We start from the raw sequence: 21,525 nt of genomic DNA on the forward strand, positions 1-21,525 counted from the left end.
GATGATGAAAACGCTCTGGAGATGGACAGTGATGATGGTTGCACAACAGTGTGAGTATACTTAACGCCACTGAATTCTACACCTAGCAAGGGTGAAAATGGTAAATGTTATGTTATGTATACTTTACTACAAAAAAAAAGAGGCTTTGAAAAAAAGAAGAATTACAATGTGAGAGAGTGAATGTTAAGGTTCTACGCATGGACAGTCGTCCTTGGGGCCCCTGGCGACCTAGTTTCCCGGGGGGGGGATGCCCAGGGCCCTTCCTACCCCTGCAAACCTGATTTTCTCATCCTCAGTTTGCATCCATGATCCTCTCATTCCAACACAAGCCCCCACTGCTGCCAGTGTCTCTGTTCATAAGTTCACCCCACCCTCTGAAAAACTCCACTCCTTCCCATAGGGTGCACCCTCGTTCATGGGTTCTTCTCCCCACTCAGGGCACCAAGAGGGCTGCAGGCCTGTTGGGATTTTTCTAGCTGATCTAGTAAGCAAACACACCTCTTAGAGACAAATGATTATTCTTCCTGGAGACAGTGGAGTTGAACCCATCCTGAGGAGCTCCTCGACTAGCAAGGCACTCGCTCGGCTCCTAAGGCTAGTGGTCTCCAGCCTGAGATGGAGGAGAGTTTGGTTTCGGATGTTCTTCTAAGGAATCTCTTGCTGGAATCACGAAAGGGTCTTTTTCCCCAGTAACAGCTGCTCTCTCATCCCCTAGCAGCCATTTCATATAAATGACTCCAGAGCCATTTCATATAAAAGGTGGGGAGAGGGTGGCAGTTTCTCCTGTCACATAAACATAGAAACTCCAGCAACAGAGTTTTGATTGTGCCAAAGACTCAGATACACTGAAATGGGGAGATGCAGAGACAGTCCAGGCGCCGGGGACAGGCCAAGCTCCTTAAAAATCAAGGGATGTTAAAGGACACATGAGCAATCCTCTAGCCACACCCTTGATTTGCCAGAAGCTCCACGGGAAGGAACTTGTATCCTGTCCAGAGCTGGGATCCCAGTGCACATGCAGAAAATCTGATGGGCTCGGTGGGCCCTGACAGACACGAGGTCCAAGCACCGGGTCCCCAGGAGACTACCTCCGCACAGGTGAGGGAAAGAGCCAGACTCAGCAGCAGAATGGGCCTTGGGCTCTGACTCTCTCAAGGTCATGGGTGATGTGCCCTGCCTCATTCCTAAGGTGGGGCACAGGCACCCCAGGAAGGAGAGTACTTGTAAAGAAGTAACTAAACTAAATTAAAGGACGATCTTCTTGGGAGCTTAAATCACCGGGATAAGGAAGCTGCTCAAAAGGCTAGACTGGAGCAGTGGAAGGGTCTTCCCACAGGCTGGAGACAGCTGAAAGCTAGCAGGGGTGGAGCAGGTGAGGGGAGAACAGACACCCCAGGACCACCAGAAGTCATGGGCAGCTGGACCACGTGAGCAGCTCAAGAGTCAGGAGGAAGCTGGCCTCACTGGGGGCACCAAGGGCTGTGAGACAGTCAGAGCTGTAGGGGCATCAGCTTGCTTATTTGCAAAAGACCCATGTCTCCCATCACCACACTTTCCCTTATCCTCAGAGAAGCTGGACGAAGGATATTGCTTCTTTCAGAGGTTAAATGTTGAACCAGGTGTGATCTTGATAAAAACTAAGCATCCTTCTGCTCTCTGCTCCACCTGCCCATTTATCCATCCAAATAAACAAAAGCAAAAGTAAAAGACAATAACAGCAATGAGGTATATGAAAGGTCTGATCTAGACTCTTCTGCAAGGAGAAAATCTCTTTCAACAGCTACCAATTTCTGTCACCCAGATCACCGCCACCTGAGTGCTACCTTCACAAGAAAAGACACCCATTGTCCTCCATGTTTTCATCATTGGGTTATCATGTCATTTCTTTGGGAAGATTACATGATGTTCCTATTTCAATGTGGATTTGAACAAACAGCCCAAGGGGAGAAATAATGTATTCTTTAAGGGGGGGTAAGTGTACTTCTTTTCTCAAGCACCTTGAAAACAGACTGCCTTCTGGGTAAGAATTGCCAATAAGCAGCAAGACACACAAGGAAGAATCAAATGAACAGAAGCCTTCGAACATGCCACACATACTCTGCTCCCAACTGGTCTGAACACAGTGTTACAAGCCATGGCTTGGGCAGCCCTCTCCCCAGTCAGATAAGGGACATGTTAAGCCAACAGTGCCAACAGTTTGCAAGAGAGGAAAGAGCACAGAGGGCATGATTTCATCCCAGAATTTCATTGCTCATTAGCCAACCTGCATAGCTGGCATGAGACCCTACCTACAGCAGGCCTGGCTGAGCCACAGGCAGTTTCTAGAAACTCCAGGTGTACACTTATTGTGTTAATTTCTCCCCATACCAATGCCCACGTGGGGCCTCTGCTCTCTGACTTCTCAAACTGGACTGACAGCCAGGGCCCAGAAGTTGGCCAAAGGGGTCATGTGAACAAGCACCTAATGCAGTTGATATAAGCTGGTGCGCGTGGAGCCCATTTACAAGCACATCAGGATCCATTCTGTTCCACCATTCAAGACCCCTGCCTTTGACTGGCACTCAGGAGAGAGCATGGCTTTCCCCCATGTTTCAGCATCACGTCTCCCATAACCCCTGGGTTGCCAGATGTTGGTGGGTTGCCAGATGTTGGTGTCCTAGTGGAGTTACCCTGATGTCTTGAAAAGGTTTTATTCCTCATTCTAGAGAAGAGACTGTGGTTATAGGAACAAGACATGTACCAAGTGGAGAAGGTAGCAGGGGTGTCCCCAAGGACTGAACAGTGGCATCTACTGTGTCAGTACTGGCTACAGAACTTGTATTCATTCATTCATTCACTCATTCACTCATTATTTTATTTTTCTAAATTGTGTATATGCGTGTGCATGTGTGTGTGTGCACGCATGCATGTGTTTGCGTGCGTGTGCGTGTGTGTGTGCGTGAGGCACAGCGTGCAAAGGTGACTTCTTTCTGCCCTGTTTACCAGTTTACTTGAGGCCGCAAGACTTTAAGTAGATGGATAAGTAGCGAGCTGGATTAAAGGAATGCTTAAGGCACAGTGGCTTACCTTTGGGCTGAAGACAGAGTTAGGCTTTACTGAACTCTGTTCCAGTGCAGTTTTAGGTAATGCAGATGGAGGAGGGGCCTAGAAAGGCTGAAAGAGACGTTTTAAAAAGAGTGAGGTCAGCCCTAAAAAAGGATGAAATCCTGTCATTTGCAACAACGTGGATGGACCTCAAGGACATTATGTGAAGCGAAATTTGTGAAGACAAATCCGTATGACCTCACTTATATGGGATATTTAGAAAAAAGAAAACAGAAAGCAAAAAAAAAAACCCAGCTCATAGATGCAGAGCTGGGTTTTTTGGATGGAAATTGTCAGAAGTACAAACTTCCAGTTATAAAATAAATAAGAAACAGGGATATAAGGTACAGCTTGGCAACTATAGCTAATAATATGTAGTGCACATTCTTTTTTTTTTTTTTTTTTTTGCGGTACGCGGGCCTCTCACTGCCGTGGCCTCTCCCATTGTGGAGCACAGGCTCCGGACGCGCAGGCTCAGCGGCCATGGCTCATGGGCCCAGCCACTCCGCAGCATGTGGGATCCTCCCGGACCGGGGCACGAACCCACGTCCCCTGCATCGGCAGGCGGACTCTCAACCACTGCGCCACCAGAGAAGCCCTATGTAGTGCACATTTGAAAGTTGCTAGTAGTAGATCTTAAAAGTTCTCATCACAGGAAAAAAAATTATACCTATGTATGGTGATGGATATTAACGAGACCTTGTGGTGGTCATTTCACAATATATACAAATATTGAATCATCATGTTGTGCACTAAAATTAATGTAATGTTATATGTCGATCTTACCTCAATTAAAAATTATTTTTAGCAAATTATTAAAAAAGGAAGAGAGACTGAGGGGGGCACAGATGCCATAGGGAATGGAAATTTGGGAGAAGAGGGTATGGCTTTTCTGATTCGCAGTTCCCACCTGTGCTGGGGCACTGCCAAGCCTGGGACCATGACCGATCCCAGGTGAGCCCTGTGCTGCCTGGACCCTCTCTCCCACCACGTCTACCCACACCGGTGGTCTATGCCATTTTCAGCGACCATCAGCTGCAGATAGGGATTTTCTGTTCGGAGAGGCCTAGGTTTCTCAGAAGGGTTTTAAGGGGCTTTAGTGATCTGTGGTATTACTCCCTCTTCCACAGGCCCAAGAAACTGCCATTAAAAATCCATGTATTTTACACTGTAACAAAGATATAAACAAGGGGACAGGGCCTACCTCTGACATGGGGAGTCAGGAAAGACTCAAGAAGCAGCTTTCAAATTTGATCTTGTAGGGTGGGTGGGAATTTTCTAGAAAGAAGAAGATGGGTAGGGAAGTGGGTCTCAAAAGCAAGCTCAGGACAGATGTTGGTGATTAATTTTTTCACTGGCCCGGGGAAAATGAGAAAAATAAGGGCAAGGTAGTAAGTTTTTCAAAATGTAGATTTATTCAATTTAAAGAAATTTTAGTTTGAGATGAGGTTTCTTCCTACTTTTGGAGTGTTGCAGTTTTTCTTTTTCTTATGAAATCAAGATGGTAACAAATATCATTATGATTTCAAGCATCTCTTATTTGGCCCAATAAAAAAAAACACACATTAGGGCTTCCCTGGTGGCGCAGTGGTTGAGAGTCCGCCTGCCGATGCAGGGGACGTGGGTTCGTGCCCCGGTCCGGGAAGATCCCACATGCCGCGGAGCGGCTGGGCCCGTGAGCCATGGCTGCTGAGCCTGCGTGTCCGGAGCCTGTGCTCCGCAACGGGAGAGGCCACAATAGTGAGAGGCCCGCGTACGCAAAACAAACACATTACCCACATTAAAAAAAAAAATGTACTGGTCTTTGAAATTCCAAGACCTGAAAAGGTGGGTAACCATAGTCCAGGCTGAGGGAATTGATAATGCAGAGGCCGGCCTGCTGAGAAATACCAGGGCGCTTGTGGAGAAGTGGGAGGAGTCCAGCACGTGGTGGATGATGGGGTCAGAGCAGCGGTTTCGGGTTAGATGGGGGAGGGCCTTTTATAAGAAGCTCAGACTTTATCCCTTAGGAAGCAGGAACCAGTAGGGGTTTATAAGTGGAGGAGAGAGCTGACTATATATGTTCTGTTGGAAGATGAACAATGCTCCAGTAAAGCACATAGACTGCAGAAGAAAGAAATGAGACAGTGATATAAGATGAGGGTGTTAATTATAACCCATAGCCATAGGAATGAGGAAACAGAACAAGACTTTAGAGACTATCCTAAGATGGAATTGGTCTCAAAGACATTCAGGGGAAGGCTATAAAGAATGCTTTAAGGCACGATCAACCAACAGAAATGACCAGTGTATCCGAGTATATCTGAGGATGTCTCAAAGCTGAGCTGTACAGCCTGAAAATAGCCTATCAATCCTCTAGGCTCACAAATCCCAGTTGCTAAACCAACCTGAACAGTTAAGAGCACCAGGGTTACCACAAATCCACACCACCTAAAAAAAGTGTGCTTTGGGGCCCTGGCCACTGGCCAGGACTCAAATGTGGCATTTTTGAGAATAAGAGGTGACAGGTTCAAAAGACTCTGGGGGCCAGGCAAATTTAAGGAGCAGAATGGATTTGTAAGTGCGATGATGAACTACAGCTGACACTAGGCCCCGGTGAAAGGGCCGCAATAGGGAACAGTGGAGACTGTGGCAGACCAGAGCCCACATGCCCTGCCTAAGGCTGGGCAGCTGCTATTCTGCACCAGCCTATCGTTGCAAAGTGGGAAAGAGGTCAGACCTTCTGATATCTTTTAACAAAGCTGGAAATCTGGATTTTTGTTGTCAGCTAATTCAAGTTTAAAAAACAACCACAACATTATGGGAGTCAAAATCCACTCTGTTTGTAAGCTGAATGTATTCCATTGACCCCTCCAATCTGAGACCTTTAGACCAGGGATTAGATAACTATTAAGCTAATATAGATCCACAACAAGACCTCACACAAGAAAGAAAAATGTGAAGCCATTTAGCAATATGGGTAAGCTCTGAATCATCTGTGGGAAGAAAGAAAAGGATATGAAATATTTTTAAAATTCAGAATTAACAAACAGTAATCTTGATTCTCCACTTCTATTTCCAGTGGACACAACAATGGGTTTTGGAAACTCTACTTGTAACCTCCAAGCAATGCTAGGCGACTGTCACATTTGCTTCTCACAATTGCTTTCTATGAAGGAAGAACAAATATTATTATTCTCATTTGACTGATGAGAAAACGGAAGCAGGATGAGGTCTGCAGCTGCTCTAAAACCACTGAGTATGGTGGGAGCAGAGCTGAGGCCGGAACCTCGTCTACTGTCACTACCCCAGACGTCAGGCTACACAGCCACTCTGATGGGCTCCCCTGGTGTATGGGGATAATCAGATTTACCCCTCTCCGAACAGAAAATCCCTATCTGCAGCTGATGGCCGCTGAAAGTGGCGCAGACCACCGGTGTGGGTAGACGTGGTGGGAGAGAGGGTCCAGGCAGCACAGGGCTCACCTGGGATCGGTCATGGTCCCAGGCTTGGCAGTGCCCCAGCACAGGTGGGAACCATGAATCAGAATCCAGGTGTGTGAAGAGTGACCTCTCTTGTCTGCATCATCCCACAGGGGCTGCCCTGGGGGACTTTCTTTCTTCAGTTCTCTCCACCTGCAGGATGTCAACAGGATTCCTTTCTTGTCCTCACTGCTATCTTCGGAAGAACTGTTTCAGGGGCTGGATGTAGGCCTGATGGATATTTTCCTAGGTTCCTAACTCTAGGAACTCTATTTTTTTTAATTAATTAATTTTTTATTGACATATAGTTGATTTACAATGTTGTGTTAGTTTCAGCAAAGTGATTCAGATATATACATATGTTATACACATATATATTCTTTTTCAGATTCTTTTCTCATATAGGTTATTACAAAATATTGAGCTATAGTTCCCTCTGCTATACAGTAGGTCCTTGTTTGTCTATTTTGTATATAGTAGTGTGTATATGTAAGGTAACTTATTTTGAAAGTCATTTTGGGGGGGGTCTATTTTATTTATTTATTTAATTTATTTTAATTTTAGCTGCGTTGGGTCTTCGTTGCTGCGTGCGGGCTTTCTCTAGTTGAGGTGAGCGGGGGCTACTCTTTGTTGCGGTGCACAGGCTTCTCATTGTGGTGGCTTCTCTTTGTTGTAGAGCACAGGCTTTAGGCACGCGGGCTTCAGTAGTTGTGGCATGTGAGCTCAGTAGTTGTGGCGCACGGGCTCAGTTGCTCCGTGGCATGTGGGATCTTCCTGGACCAGGGCTCGAACCCGTGTCCCCAGCATTGGCAGGCGGATTCTTAACCACTGCGCCACCAGGGAAGCCCTGGGGGTCTATTTTAAAACTTCCATTCACTTTTGTAAACTAACATGAAAACATATGCAATACTTAGAAAATATGTGTGTAGTTAAGCAGTGATTCATAAATGTACACTTGAGGAAACTTGTATAAAATCTAAGAAATGAAGAGAAATCAAGGGGGCAAAATATTATAGTAGCTTAGAACAGGGATGGTGGAGCCAGGAAGCCTGGGTGTAAATCCTGGCTCTACCCTTTCCTAGAAAGGTTACTGTGGAAACTTACTCCACAAGTTCCCTAATATTTGTATCTACCTTGTAATGTCCTTGGGAGGGTTAAGTGAATGAGCGGGTTGACTACCTGGGAAACAGAGTCAGAATGGAGATTAGCGTGCAGGGCTTTGATTGGGGGCTGCTCTCAGAATCAGCTCAGGTGAGGGACGACGAGGAAGCAAGTCTGGACACAGGGAGACGCTGGATTGTGATGTAGTCTCTTCAAAGGCCTCAGCCAACCCCACAAGGAGCTCTGAACCTCGTAGAACTTTTCAGAGTTGTCCCGAGTTGGGGTAGAGGGCCTAGACCTTTGTACCCGACACGGGTCGGTCAACGGATACAGGCTGCACCGGGGAAGGCAGGATGCCTCAGGCAAAGTGGGGCTCTTCAGCCAAGAACAAGTCCCTGAGAGGGGCTGACACTGGAGAGCTGTCTGCAGGCAACACCCCAGCAGCTGCAGGAGCAAGTCCTTCACTCTGGCGTGAAGATCTGAGCCACGCAATGAAGCATCCGCTACAATGAGACCACCCACCCACCAAGGCAAATTCTATCTAAGTGTGGAAAACACAGTAGAAGTGATCAATGCATAACTTTCAAGTATTTAGGTCACTTCCTTATTTTCAAAGCACAAACAAACATAAATATATAATCAGAGAATTACAGAGTCATAGAAGATAGTGGGCATTTTAGTGTTTATCTCCTCCAGTTTCTTTATTTACGGATGAAGCAAATTGAAGAACAGAGAGGTTTAATGATTTCCCCAGGTCATGGCAGAGTCTAGATTTAAATTCAGGTCATTGGACTTCAAGTTCAGTGCCCCTGCCACCATGTCACAATAAGGCACATTGTAACAGGAACAGCAAAGAGACTCCATCTTTCATGCCAACTCTAATGAATTCGTAGTGGCTGCCTGGATGAATATGTTGAGAAGGAGATTTCAAATTAGAGCTTCAACAGAATAATCTCACTAGAGTCCTATTCTGGGTTTTATAACTTCCTTGGCCTAATGATGAACACAAAAATGACAAGTAAGTTAAACATAGGACTTTTAGAGGAAAGTAGACTATTATCCTACAAAGAAGAATGCCAAATTTGGTTTATTTATAACTTGAAGGTATCTAGCTGGATTACTTTTTTCCCCACAGAAGGTGGTCCCTTAAGTTATATTTCCTCTTTCCTCACTTGCAAAGTAAGGGTGTTGAGCCACCTAATTTTGGAGGCTCTTTTCAGCATCTGGAAATCTCTGTTGGTGAATGACCGGGTTGTCTCTTGGGACCACTGAGAAGGCTGAGGACATTTCCAGCTCCCCGTAGGTGACTGCATGATGGTGAGCAAGGATACACATCCTCATTCCTCACAACAATGAGAGGCCTAGGGCTCCAGTGCCAAAGCTTATGGGAATAAAACTTTTTTTAAAAATTGTTTTTATTGTGGTAAAATATACATGCCATAAAAGCATTTTAACCATTTTTATTTTATTATTTTTTAAAATGTATTTATTTTATTTATTTATTTTTGGCTGCATTGGGTCTTCGTTGCTGCACACGGGCTTTCTCTAGTTGTGGCGAGCGGGGGCTACTGTTTGCTGTGGTGAGCGGGCTTCTCACTGCAGTGGCTTCTCTTGTTGTGGAGCATGGGCTCTAGGTGTGCGGGCTTCAGTAGTTGTGGCACGTGGGCTCAGTAGTTGTGGCACACAGGCTCTAGAGTGCAGGCTCAGTAGTTGTGGCGCACGGGCTTAGTTGCTCTGCGGCATGTGGGATCTTCCCGGACCAGGGCTCGAACCTGTGCCCCTGCGTTGGCAGACGGATTCTTAACCACTGTGCCACCAGGGAAGCCCTTAACCATTTTTAAGTGTATAATTCAGTGGCATAAATCCATGCACAGTGTTGCTCAACCATGTACAGAATTGTTTCACCCTCTCATGCTGAAACTCTGTACCCAATCAACACGAACTCCCCTGTCCCTTCTCTCAGCTCCTCATAACCTCCGTTCCACTCTCTGTGTCTATGAGTTTGCCCATTCTAGGTACCCCATTCAATTGGAGTCATATAATATTTTTCCTTTTGTGTCTGGCTTATTTCACTCAGGATGTTTTCAAGATTCATCCATGCTGTAGCATGTGTCAGTACTTCATTCCTTTTTTGGGCCGAATACTATTCTTTTGTATGTCTATGTCACATTTTGTTTATCTTATTGTGTTTGGCTAGTGTGAATAATGCTATCAAACTTGGTGTGGAAATAATACTTTTTGCACCCAGTTCATGCCTGACACCTTAGAATCATGAAATCGTTAGGGATTACCTATTGCTCATCTTATAGATAAAGAAACAAAGGCCCAGAAAGACCCACCCCTCACTCATGGCAGCCTTAACAGGAGACACCAGTACCATGAGATCTAAAACTTAGATTCACCATTTGGTGCAATCATGGTAAAATGAGTGCCCTGTTTTTTACAATCTTTGTTTGGTTTATCTGCAGCAGATAGGAGAGGTATGATTTTAAAATAACAGGACTTACTTTAATAGCTATCCAGTACTTGTCATACTAAGTGCTCAACTTACCTACTGTTTTACAACTAGCTTAAATTTAGCAGCACGCTATTTTGTTATGTTCACAAATTTGGGGGGTCTGGAATTTAGACAGAGTATGGCAGGGGTTGCCTGTCTCTGCTCCACAATGTCTCGGGCCTCAGTCGGGGAGACTCAAATACCTGGGAGCAACTTGAACAGCTGGGCACTAACATCATCTGAAATGTCTTTGCTCATATGTCGGATGCCTGAGCTGGAATGCCTCGAAGGCTGGGCTGTTGACTAGTGCATCTACACTTGACCTCTCCTTGTGTGCTGGGCTTCCTCATAACATGGTGGAACCAGGGTAATCATGCTTCTTACATGGCTGCTCAAGGCTATAAAAATGCGTATCCAGTCAACAAGGCAGGAATGGCATATGCCCTTTAGGACCTGGCCTTGGTAGTCACATAGTGCCACTTCCATTGAATTCTGTTGGTCAGAGAAGTCACAGGACTACTCACTTTCAAGGTAGGGGACACAAACCCCATCTTTCACGGGGAAAGTATCAAAGAAGTTGTGGCCATGATTTAAAACCACTGCAACAATGATATATAGAATGGATAAACAACGAGGTCCTACTGTGTAGCACAGGGAGCTACATTCAATATCCTGTGATAAACCATAATGGAAAAGAATATAAAAAAGAATATATGTGTGTGTATATATATATATATATATGTATCTGAATCACTTTGTTGTACAGCAGAAGTTAACACAACATTGTAAATCAACTATATTTCAAAAAAAAAACCAAACCCACCGCACCTAGTGAATATTGCCCCCTTCAAAGGGGACACCAACTGAATACTGTCTCCATTGGGATACCACGTAACTGACCCAGTGCTACCGTCCTTGCTCACAACTTTCTAGGGTGCCCTTTTGGAAATCCAGCTAGACTCTACTGAATATCCTTTTGACTTACTGGTGCTGGTGAGTCTTTAAAGGTGGATTTGATTTGGGGAAAATCCAGTGATGGAGATGGACAGTTAACTGAAGATTCATCAAATATTTCGTGAACTACCAGTATGTGCTGGGCACTAGGGAGAGACACATCGATATATAGTTCATTTTTTAGTTAAAAACTACCAGACTTGGAGTGTGACCGCCTGCCCCGCCAAATCTAACCAGATTGATTGTCTCGTATGTCTAGCAAATGCTCATGAAGGTACTCCCCCAAAAGGAGCACATTCAGAACCACTTATATTTTGGGCAGTAGTCGTGCCCCCTCTCCACCCCACGTCTTTGAAAGAAAGCCATCACGTGAAGAGGTAAATTCTGGTGTGTTTGTTTAAAAGATCACGTCCCACTTTCTAAGTCATAATTTTCAGGAGGGTGGTAAGCTAACTGGACGAGAGCTATGACTCCATGCGCCTTTTTCTTCTGGAGTCATCCAAATGGTGGAGCTGTGAAAGGGAAAACAGGAATATGTGTTCTTCTACTCAGGCGATCACACCAGATCTGCTTAGGTCTCCTGTTGACTGTCAGGCAGCCTTCCTGAACATAGCCTTGGGGCTTTCATGTTTCACATATAAACGTTGTCAGGGAAGGCTTAATCACAGAAAGCCGTCTTCCTACAGACATCGGCCTGGCCTTGCTATCCGCTCCTCCTGTCCTAGAGGGCTGTTAGGTTGCCAAGGCAACCAGCAGTCCTCTGTGAAATGTTCCCAGCCTTTCCCATGAATACAGAATTTGAATCTGTAGCTTATCATCTGACTTTTTACATAAACGCACAGTAGGTTGAAGAGGGTAATTTCCACCTTGAAAACTAAGTGATAGCCTAGAGACCAGGCCAGTAAACAGGGCACACAGGGATGGCAAACCCTACACTTCCCCACCCTAAAAGTGATTGCCGTCTCTGTGGTTTTCAAGGGAGCTCAAGCTCTCTCACATTTTGTATCTGTCTTGCCCAAAGACCCATGCCTGTGAAAGAACTGTTTAATGTGGGTATCTCTTCAACTATACCAACTTATCTCCTTCTTTTAAATGCCATAGAGTGGTCCAACTAATGTTCTGAGTATGAGTCCTAAATGAAATGGGGTCACAGAAAACAAAAAACTGGAAGAGCCAAGACACATGCTTTTCTAAGATGGCGACCTGGCTAGCACATTAGCCTGAGCTCTTGACCTGTATGATGCTTCTAGAAAAAAGGTGTTTCATTGTGCTAAGAGCACTGGGCTGAGAATGAGAGTCCTGGCCTTCTCTTACTGCATGACATTCTCATCCGAACCTCAGACACATCATCAATAAGATGGGAATCATAACATACTTCACAAGGTTGCTTTAAAAGTCCTTTGTAATATTTGATACAGTCTACAGATATTTTTTTAAAACCTCTAAGACTGTTCATTTTAAAAACAGTGTTAACCAAAATTTTCCAAGTAAAAAACAAAACAGGAAACCCCCAAATTATTTTTACAACTTAAGTCAAATACAAGATGGTTGAGATTCTCACAGATCTTGAACAAACTACCATCCTCTGAATATCAGAATCAGAAACTAAAATGCAGAGATTGATCCATAGGAATTAAGTATCTGTGAAACAGAACGGAAGGAGGCAGGGCACAACCTTTGAAAGAATGACACAGCCCGAGGACATGACATAAACTGATTAGACCCAAACGGGTCCAAGATGGCGGAGAAGTCAACTTCCACTAGACCTTGAGCCTCAGTATTCGCTCACATCAGCAAGCTAAATGACACACCCACAGGAGCCATGACAGTTCCAAGACACCATAAGGATCAAAAGTGGGCGGTGGCCCAATTCCTGGAAATCCCCGCCCCTTCCTAAAATAGCTGGAACACTCCTCCCACTCATGAGCCTATGAAATTACCCTCTCCTATAAAAACTGACAGCCCCATACCCTGGTGCCTTTCTCACCTTCTGAGATGGCCCACACTCTGTCTGTGGAGTGTGTTTCTCTCTAAATAAATCCACTTCTTACCTATCACTTGGTCTCTCAGTGAATTCTTTCTGCGATGAGACATCAAGAACCTGAGCTTCATTAAGTCCTGAAACCAGGTGTGTGATCTCAGTTGGAAGACTGTGCCAGCGTCTCAATACTGGACTGCCCAAGGGTCTTGGTTCTCCTTCTTTCTCTATATTCTCATTTCCTTGGTGATCTCACATAATCCGTGGCTTTAAATACCGTGCATTTTCCCTATGCTGACAGCATCCAAATGTATATCTCCAGCTCAGACCTCTCTCCTAAATGCCAAGCTGAGATGTATCCACTTGGATGTCAAGGAGAAATTTCAAAGTTCACATGTTTAACACTGCTTCCACCCTTAGCATTCCCACATCCCAGTTAGTGGCAACTCCATGTTCCAAATGCAAAATACATTCTTTTATTTTTTTAATTTTTTTTATTTTTGGCTGTGTCAGGTCTTAGTTGTGGCGCGCGGGCTCAGCTGCCCCACAGCATGTGGGATCTTAGTTCCCCGACCAGGGATCAAACCAACATCCCCTGCATTGGAAGGTGGATTCTTAACCACTGGACCCCACCAGGGAAGCCCCCTGCCAAATATATTCTTGATTCCTTTATCTCACACACATCACGCAGCCATTAGGAAGTCGTGTTGGCTCTACCTTCAAAATATACCACGGATCTAAACACTTCTCACTCCCTTCCCTGTTACCGCTCTAGTTCACGCTGCCGCCCTCTCTCTCCTCAAGCACTGCTACAGCTACATCCTCCTCCTGGGTATCCCTGCATCCATCCTTTAGTCTACCATTGACACAGTTTACATTTATTTTCAACACATAAGTTAGATCATGTCACTTCTCTGTTCAAAGTTCTCCAATGGTTCCTCATTTCACACCGAGGAAAAGCCAAAGTCTTTACGATTGCTTCCATGTCAGACACTAAGGTCGGTTCCCCTGAGCTCCCTGAGCTCATTCCCCTGCCACTAACATCGTACTCGCACCCGAGAATGCGCCCCTCTTTTCTACGGTGTAAGCTCTGTGAGGCAGGGAGCTTGGTATGTGCTGTTGTCTGTTGAATCCTAAACTAACGTTATGGAGCTTGGCATGGCGGCAGACCGCTGGGTAAGCATTTGCTGAATGGATGCGCGAATCAACGAACGCATAATTCTCAGGCATCCCCTGAAAACAGGGAAGGAGGGTGAATATCCTCACCTCTTTGACTCCAGAGCAGGGCTGGGCAACCTAGAGCCTTCAGGCCCAAATCAAGCCTGCCACCTGCTTTTGCAAATAAAGGTTTACTGTAACCATGGCCAAGCCCATTTGTTTGCATACTACCTGTGGCTGCTTACCCACACACTATACCAGCAGAGTTGAGCAGTTGCTACGGAAAGTGTACGGTCAACAAAGCCTAAAATATATACTATCTGGTTCTTTACAGAAAAAGTTTGCTGTCTCTTGATCTAGAGGGTGCAAACTGAAAGGGAGAATTCAGCTACTCCTTGCTGTTCATGCAAAAATCCAGCCACCAAACCCAAAGAATGAAACACACTCAGATTTGGGTGAGCCAGTCGGTCGGTAAGTACCATACAAATTCCACAACCTCACATTGGGGGAATGGCTAGCCTAGAAATGCTCCTATCCCACGCACAGGCAGTATTCGGTCTGTCAAGGCGGCAAAAAGTAGCCCTGTCTGCCCACACACATCACTAATGGGAAGATGAGGGAAGTTAGTCTATTTTTTTACATCTACATCCATTAATGTCTCAAGAGTTGAAAAATTTCCTGTAACTGCCTATTTTTAATCATGTTGCCACAGAAAGGTCATTTGTATCACATGCTTTGACTCAAAGACGCACTTCATTTCCTTAAAATAGAGTCAGCTCTCATCCACCTTGAAGACAGGGCTGCTCAGAACCCTGGCTGGCACAGTGGGTGGGCTGGGGGCTCAGCAGGTGCTGCTTCGGGATCAAACACCTGTGCCTGGAGGAGGCACAGGGGGCCTGTGGGACCCTGTCTGAATGAGGCCGTCCAGCAGGCGGGCCCTTGGCTGGAGGGCTTCCCTGGGAAGTTGTTGGTCACAGGATGACTCAGGTTTGGGACTGCTGTGGGCCTGTCCCGGCTTCCCTGGGGACTCCTGCGATGTGGAAGGACTCTGTATAGAGGAGGCGACTGAGAACTGGGCAAAGTCTAGAATATACCCTTGGTAATGGCTAGAATCACACCAACCTTCAGAGTAGCCGTGACCCCGGACCCATGAAATGTGGAATTTTGCTGCCTTTGCTCCAGTCACTGGGGAAAAACATTCCTACTTCTCAGGCAGAACTGTCCTATGGGCTGGGGTCCTCCCTTAAGGAGAAAAATAAAAATCTGCAACGTGAATAAGAGAAACCTTCTGAGAAATGGAATATTTCCTACCCTATCAGTAAACAAAGGATGTCAGTCATCAGCGATTGCAGCCCTCCAGTGTGAGCTGGTAAGCCCTGAGGGAATTCAGGAAGGAAAGAATACCTGCCATCTAGCAGCCATCAGACTGCAGCCACTCCTTACCCTGAGGAAACGCAGGAGGTGAAAACACAGGATACTGGCCCAGATAGCTGAGATACTTATCAAAGGAATGATTTCAGTGAGCCCAGACTCTTGCGTCTTCCCATACATACAAAAGTGCTAAATTCCTTAATTTGGGATATCTGGTTTTCTTTAATTAACAATAATCTTTTGATGTTCCAACTACCTGCCCTTTGCTGCAAAACTCCTACATAACCTGGCTCCCCCCTCACCTCCTCGGAGCAGTCTCTCAGAGTTACTTGAGATGCTGCCTCCTGGGCTTGAAGTCCTAAGAATTCCCACCAAATAAAATATAACTCTCAGCTTTTAGGTTGTGTGTATTTTTTAAGTCGACATTGCGGGGGATCAATCAATCAAGTGGTCCCCAAAGACGGTGCCGGTCACTTTGTAAAACAAAACAAAACTCACTAGAATTCAATGCAAGGTGAGGACCTTCATTCAGGGGTAAATTCCACCTGATAGCCATGGAAAACGCCAGATTGAAAGTTGATTTGAGGAACACTCAGAATTGTTTGCATACTAGTAAGACAAGCCTTGATCCGCAGCAACCGATTTCTGAGCTCAGGTCCCTCTAGGTGGTGACGGGATCTTTATTCTTTGAAGAATGTTAAGACCTGGCTGGTTCTGTTAAGACTTATCTTATCCAAATCCAGAGAGCTGGGTTGTAGGAACCTCTAAACTTCTCTCCATGATTCCAGGAATGATTAAAGTGAAAAGGAAATTCAAGGACAAAGAACAGGCTGAGGGCCGTGGTGGATCTCTAGCCTTAGCCTCCCAGCTCCCTGCCCTGGAGCCTACGTCTCCCCAGGGCACAAATCAAGACCCAAGTGGCTACTGCCATTGTTATTAACAGCATTACTTACCTGGAGACGGCTTATCTTCTAACAGGAATGCTGGGGAATCAGAGGTGCTTCCGCAGGACATTTCAAAGGCACCTTGGACTAGACCTTTGCCAGGTGGCTGTCTCTTTTCCTCAGCTTGGATGAAGGGAGACGAATGAGGGGAAATAACTCAGTGGATGACTCTTTCTTGGATGCATTACCTGAAAGTCAAGAAGGGAATAATCCTGAGGCTCTGTTCTGACTACTTTTCAGGCTCCTCAAGGAAATAATAAGAATTCACAATAATCTACTAATTGATACAAAGGAAAGTTATTTCGTTGTGAGCCTGGACTTAGTATGTGTTAAATAACAGTGAAACCGTGCACCTCAGACTGGAACTTGAACCCACACAGGCGGGACTCGAACCCGGCCAACACCCAGTCTTCCAACTGAGATCACACACCTGGTTTCAGGACTTAATGAAGCTCAGGTTCTTGATGTCTCATCGCAGAAAGAATTCACTGAGAGACCAAGTGATAGGTAAGAAGTGGATTTATTTAGAGAGAAACACACTCCACAGACAGAGTGTGGGCCATCTCAGAAGGTGAGAAAGGCACCAGGGTATGGGGCTGTCAGTTTTTATAGGAGAGGGTAATTTCATAAGCTAATGAGTGGGAGGAGTGTTCCAGCTATTTTAGGAAGGGGCGGGGATTTCCAGGAATTGGGCCACCGCCCACTTTTGATCCTTATGGTGTCTTGGAACTGTCATGGCTCCTGTGGGTGTGTCATTTAGCTTGCTGATGTGAGCGAATACTGAGGCTCAAGGTCTAGTGGAAGTTGACTTCTCCACCATCTTGGACCCATTTGGTTCTAATCAGTTTATGTCATGTCCTCGGGCTGTGTCATTCTTTCAAAGGTTGTGCCCTGCCTCCTTCCCTCCTGTTTCTTTTTTTTTTTTTTTTTTTTTTACCGATACGCGGTCCTCTCACTGTTGTGGCCTCTCCCGTTGCGGAACACAGGCTCCAGACGCGCAGGCTCAGCGGCCATGGCTCACGGGCCCAGCCGCTCCGCGGCATGTGGGATTTTCCCGGACCGGGGCATGAACCCGCGTCCCCTGCATCGGCAGGCGGACTCTCAACCACTGCGCCACCAGGGAAGCCCCCTCCTGTTTCAATAGAGTTTACAACCTTTACAGAGTAAGTCACCAAACACTGTGAGGGGAGAAAGTAGAAAAGACCCATGAGGGAATACGCACAGGGATACACAGATAATTCTATTTTCCAAAAATATTTATTTGCCTGCACCAGCTCTTAGTTGTGGCACATGGGATATTTAGTTGTGGCATGTGGGATCTTAGATCCCCGACCAGGGATCGAACCCGGGTCCCCTGCATTGAGGGTGCATAGTCTTAGCCACTGGACCACCAGGGAATTCCCTCTATTTTTAAATAAGGTGTTGAAGTGTCAGTTGCCTTTGACCTCAGGAAAAATACCCATACACAAAGTCACATCGAATTTGGGCCTGAAACTAGAGTCCTCACATGATTACTTGAATGTACCCCATCACCTTCAACACCACAAGGGCAAGACCGCTACAGACGCTGCTGCCTGTGGGGGGCGCCTCCTCGCTCCTGGGAAGGTCACTGGCCCTCAGAGAAGGCCACCATAGCATTCAACACGAGCATTTTTTAAGGAATGGTGGCCTCTCCTAAAGACATCTCTCCCTGCAGCGCCACCCTGTTTCTGTGCTCCCCCAGGTATTGATATATCTCGTCCAGCCCAGGTGCCAGAACCTTCTCTGGGGAAACCCAGCCCCTCCCCTAACGCGAAGGGAGTCCCTGTCCCTTTGGAATCTGGCAAACACAGCCGCCTGGGGCTGTGGCCACCTACTGGTGTGCTTCTGCTGGCTTCCAGGGGGCTGGGAAGTAATGAAGGAACAGGATGGGGCCTGTGGAGGGCTTACTTCCAAACCAGTCTCTCCACCAACAAACAGTGCTGCTGGCTGCCTCTGAAGTTTACCTCATTACCGTGAGAACTGCCTTCAGCGGAAAGTCACACTGTTCAGTCTCACAGGAGGAAGGGACATATCTCTAATCAACTTGACTTCTACCTACTGTGCCCATTTTAATTTCAAAACACACTCCCCTCCATCCAATTATCGGCGGTTCCTCTGAGTCCTCTGAAAGGCAGGCCCCAGCCCAAGATGGTAGGGGCATGTGGTCTCGGTTTTCCCACCACATAGGACTTTCTGTTTGTGTCCGGTGTCTCCTGACCACGCCCGGTTTGCCCTGAGTCCTGTGCTGACCTACAGGACGCAGGCCTGCCTGACTTCAGACTGTCTTCCTGGGTCTGGCTCCTGTCGGCTCCGTGCTGAGGTTTCTCCCCTGTGAGGCTGTCAGCTCCACCAGTCTCCCCGAGAACAAGCCTGCAAACAGTGCAGTGGGCATGCAGGCCCTGGATGTGGGTGAGGGCAGGAGAGGCCGGCAGCCGCCTTGGCTAGAGAAGAGCGGAGGTCCCCGCTCACCTCGTCATCTAGGCTGGAGTGGGGCTACCCCCTCCCAACTCAGATGTGACTGGAATCCTGGTACCTGTGAGCTGGAAGAAAACTTTGCTCATGAGTGAGTAAACCAAAGCCCACAGCTCAGGTCAAAGAGCTGAACTTGGCCTCTTGACTCTCAATCCACACTCTTTCCACTGCAGTGAACTGCCTCAAGCTTTCATTTCTGGTCAATTAATCTCTTCATTCTAAACTCTTCAGGCTCACAGAGGGAGAAAAATCTTCCAGTGGGTCCTCTGGAAGGGGTGGAGGGAGTTGGAGAGAGGCAAGGTGGGTTTCTTCCTGCTCTGTGCTAACCCCTGAAGAGCTCTTCTAAAGTCACCATCTCTGAGCCTGGCCCCAGCTGCCTGGCATCTCATACCTACCGTCCTGAGCTGGAGGCCTGGGAGCATTTCCCAGGTCTTGGCCGCTGTCCCAGGAGGAAGTGGGGCTTCATAGCTGGTGAGATAACATCAGTATTAAAAATGCCTTCTTAGTGATACGCTATGTCTGTTTCCTAGAGAATGACCCGTGTGCTCTTGGGGATCTACTAATATTTTCCTTGTCTGTCCTGTGACCCACGACCTTGCATGAACCTGGCTATGTGTTTCCCAGACTCCTGATTGCCCAGCAGATGACACCTTTGACCCACTGACCCCCTGGTCTTCTGTATGTCTCTGGCCTCACTCTGGACACTCATGCTCTGACTGCCCACATCTGGGTCCTCCTCCAGGCCTGCTCTGTACCTGTGTCTGCCTCTAGCACAGCTCTCCCTGCCCTGCCAAGTTCTGAGACCTGGTTGATCTCTATATGGGTTTAAACCAGCCTGACCTTAAATACAGAAGCCTGAGAAACAAGCTCGTTGCTGTTTTGCCCATGATTATGTCACTGTACAGTACCATGGAACCACCCTGCACAAAACTTGACATATGAAATGCAAACTTTCCAAGCAAATACACCAAGAGGTGTTTGAGATTTTTTTACAAAGAGACTGGAAACATTGAAAAGTTAGATTTGGAAGGGACATTAACAATATTTCAGTCCAGCATTTCCCAAAGTGAGTTATAGGAAAAACAAAGGAATATATGTTCATATATTATTCAATGAAAAAGACTTCTGTGCTCAAATGAATTGGGAAGACACGACATATGACAGCCCTCTCACAGGGATTAAAAATATATGTTAGCAAATTAAAGACTCTGGAAAATCCTCCCTCAGTGAAACCTCTTGAACTTTAACTCAATATTTCCCACGTTAATTTCAATATAGAACGCTCTCTCCTTCCATACATCTTAATCCTGTAGATCTAGTGTTCTGTGGATGATATGCCAGGAGATATGGCTGAAGTGAGTCCAAACCTTCTTCCAGCAGAGGAAGAGGGGCAGCCTTAATGTGGATTCGGAGGCTTGCTCAAGGTCACACACTTAGGATCAGGTAGAACTGTTTCCAGAACAGGACTTCCAAATTCCTATTCCAGTACTCTTTCCTCTAAACCCTGTTGATTCCTTTTTAACAAATGTATTCCTCTGAGAATTCCTCAAAATATTAAGCATTCTCAGTGCTCTTGAAATTAAATTCAAGGATCACAATCGTATTCACACAATGCTTCTGGAATATACATTTTTCATGAAGTGAGAAGAAAGCTTGCTTTTTTATTTAAGGCAACCAGTAGAGACTAGATTAACTATTCTCATTCACCACAGGGACTAGTTGGCAACACTGGTTATCAATCATTTAAAACAGCAGCTAGCTGTCTCCATAATTTGCATTTTTCAGGTTCCTGAGGCAGGGATTGGGACGAGGCACTTTTGTGATCTCTTTAGGCTCTTTGGTAAGTGATAATACAAATACAGAAAGTAGGGAAATCAAGGTAATGTTTCTTCAAACTGAGATTTCTTCTTTTTCTTTTTTTTTTTTTTTGGCGGTATCACTGTTGTGGCCTCTCCCGTTGTGGAGCACAGGCTCCGGACACGCAGGCTCAGCGGCCACGGCTCACAGGCCCAGCCGCTCCGCGGCACGCGGGATCCTCCCGGACTGGGGCACAAACCTGCGTCCCCTGCATCGGCAGGCAGACTCTCAACCACTGCGCCACCAGGGAAGCCCTCTTTTTTTTTTTTTTAATTCAAAATCTATCCTGGCAAATGCAAATTAAAGCAATGAGATACCATAGATACCATTTCGCATCTACTAGAATGGCTAAGGACAACAACAAATACCAAGTGCTGACACGGATGAGGCGCAACTAATTAGAAGCCTCAGACACTGCTGATGTGAATGCAAATGGTGCAGCCTCTTTGGAAAACAGTTTAGTAGTTTCTCATAAGGATAAACATTCACTTACTATATGACTCAGCCATTCCTAAGTATTACCCCAGAGAAATAAAAACTTACTTTCACATAAAAATTCGTATGCAAACATTTATAGAACCTTTCTTCATAAACTTATGTTCACATAAAAATTCGTATTCAGGGCTT

Source organism: Delphinapterus leucas, chromosome 21, assembly GCF_059928025.1.
Source record: "Delphinapterus leucas isolate spDelLeu-1000000601 "Yukka" chromosome 21, BTC_Dleu_Yukka2, whole genome shotgun sequence".
Lineage (NCBI taxonomy): Eukaryota > Metazoa > Chordata > Mammalia > Artiodactyla > Monodontidae > Delphinapterus > Delphinapterus leucas.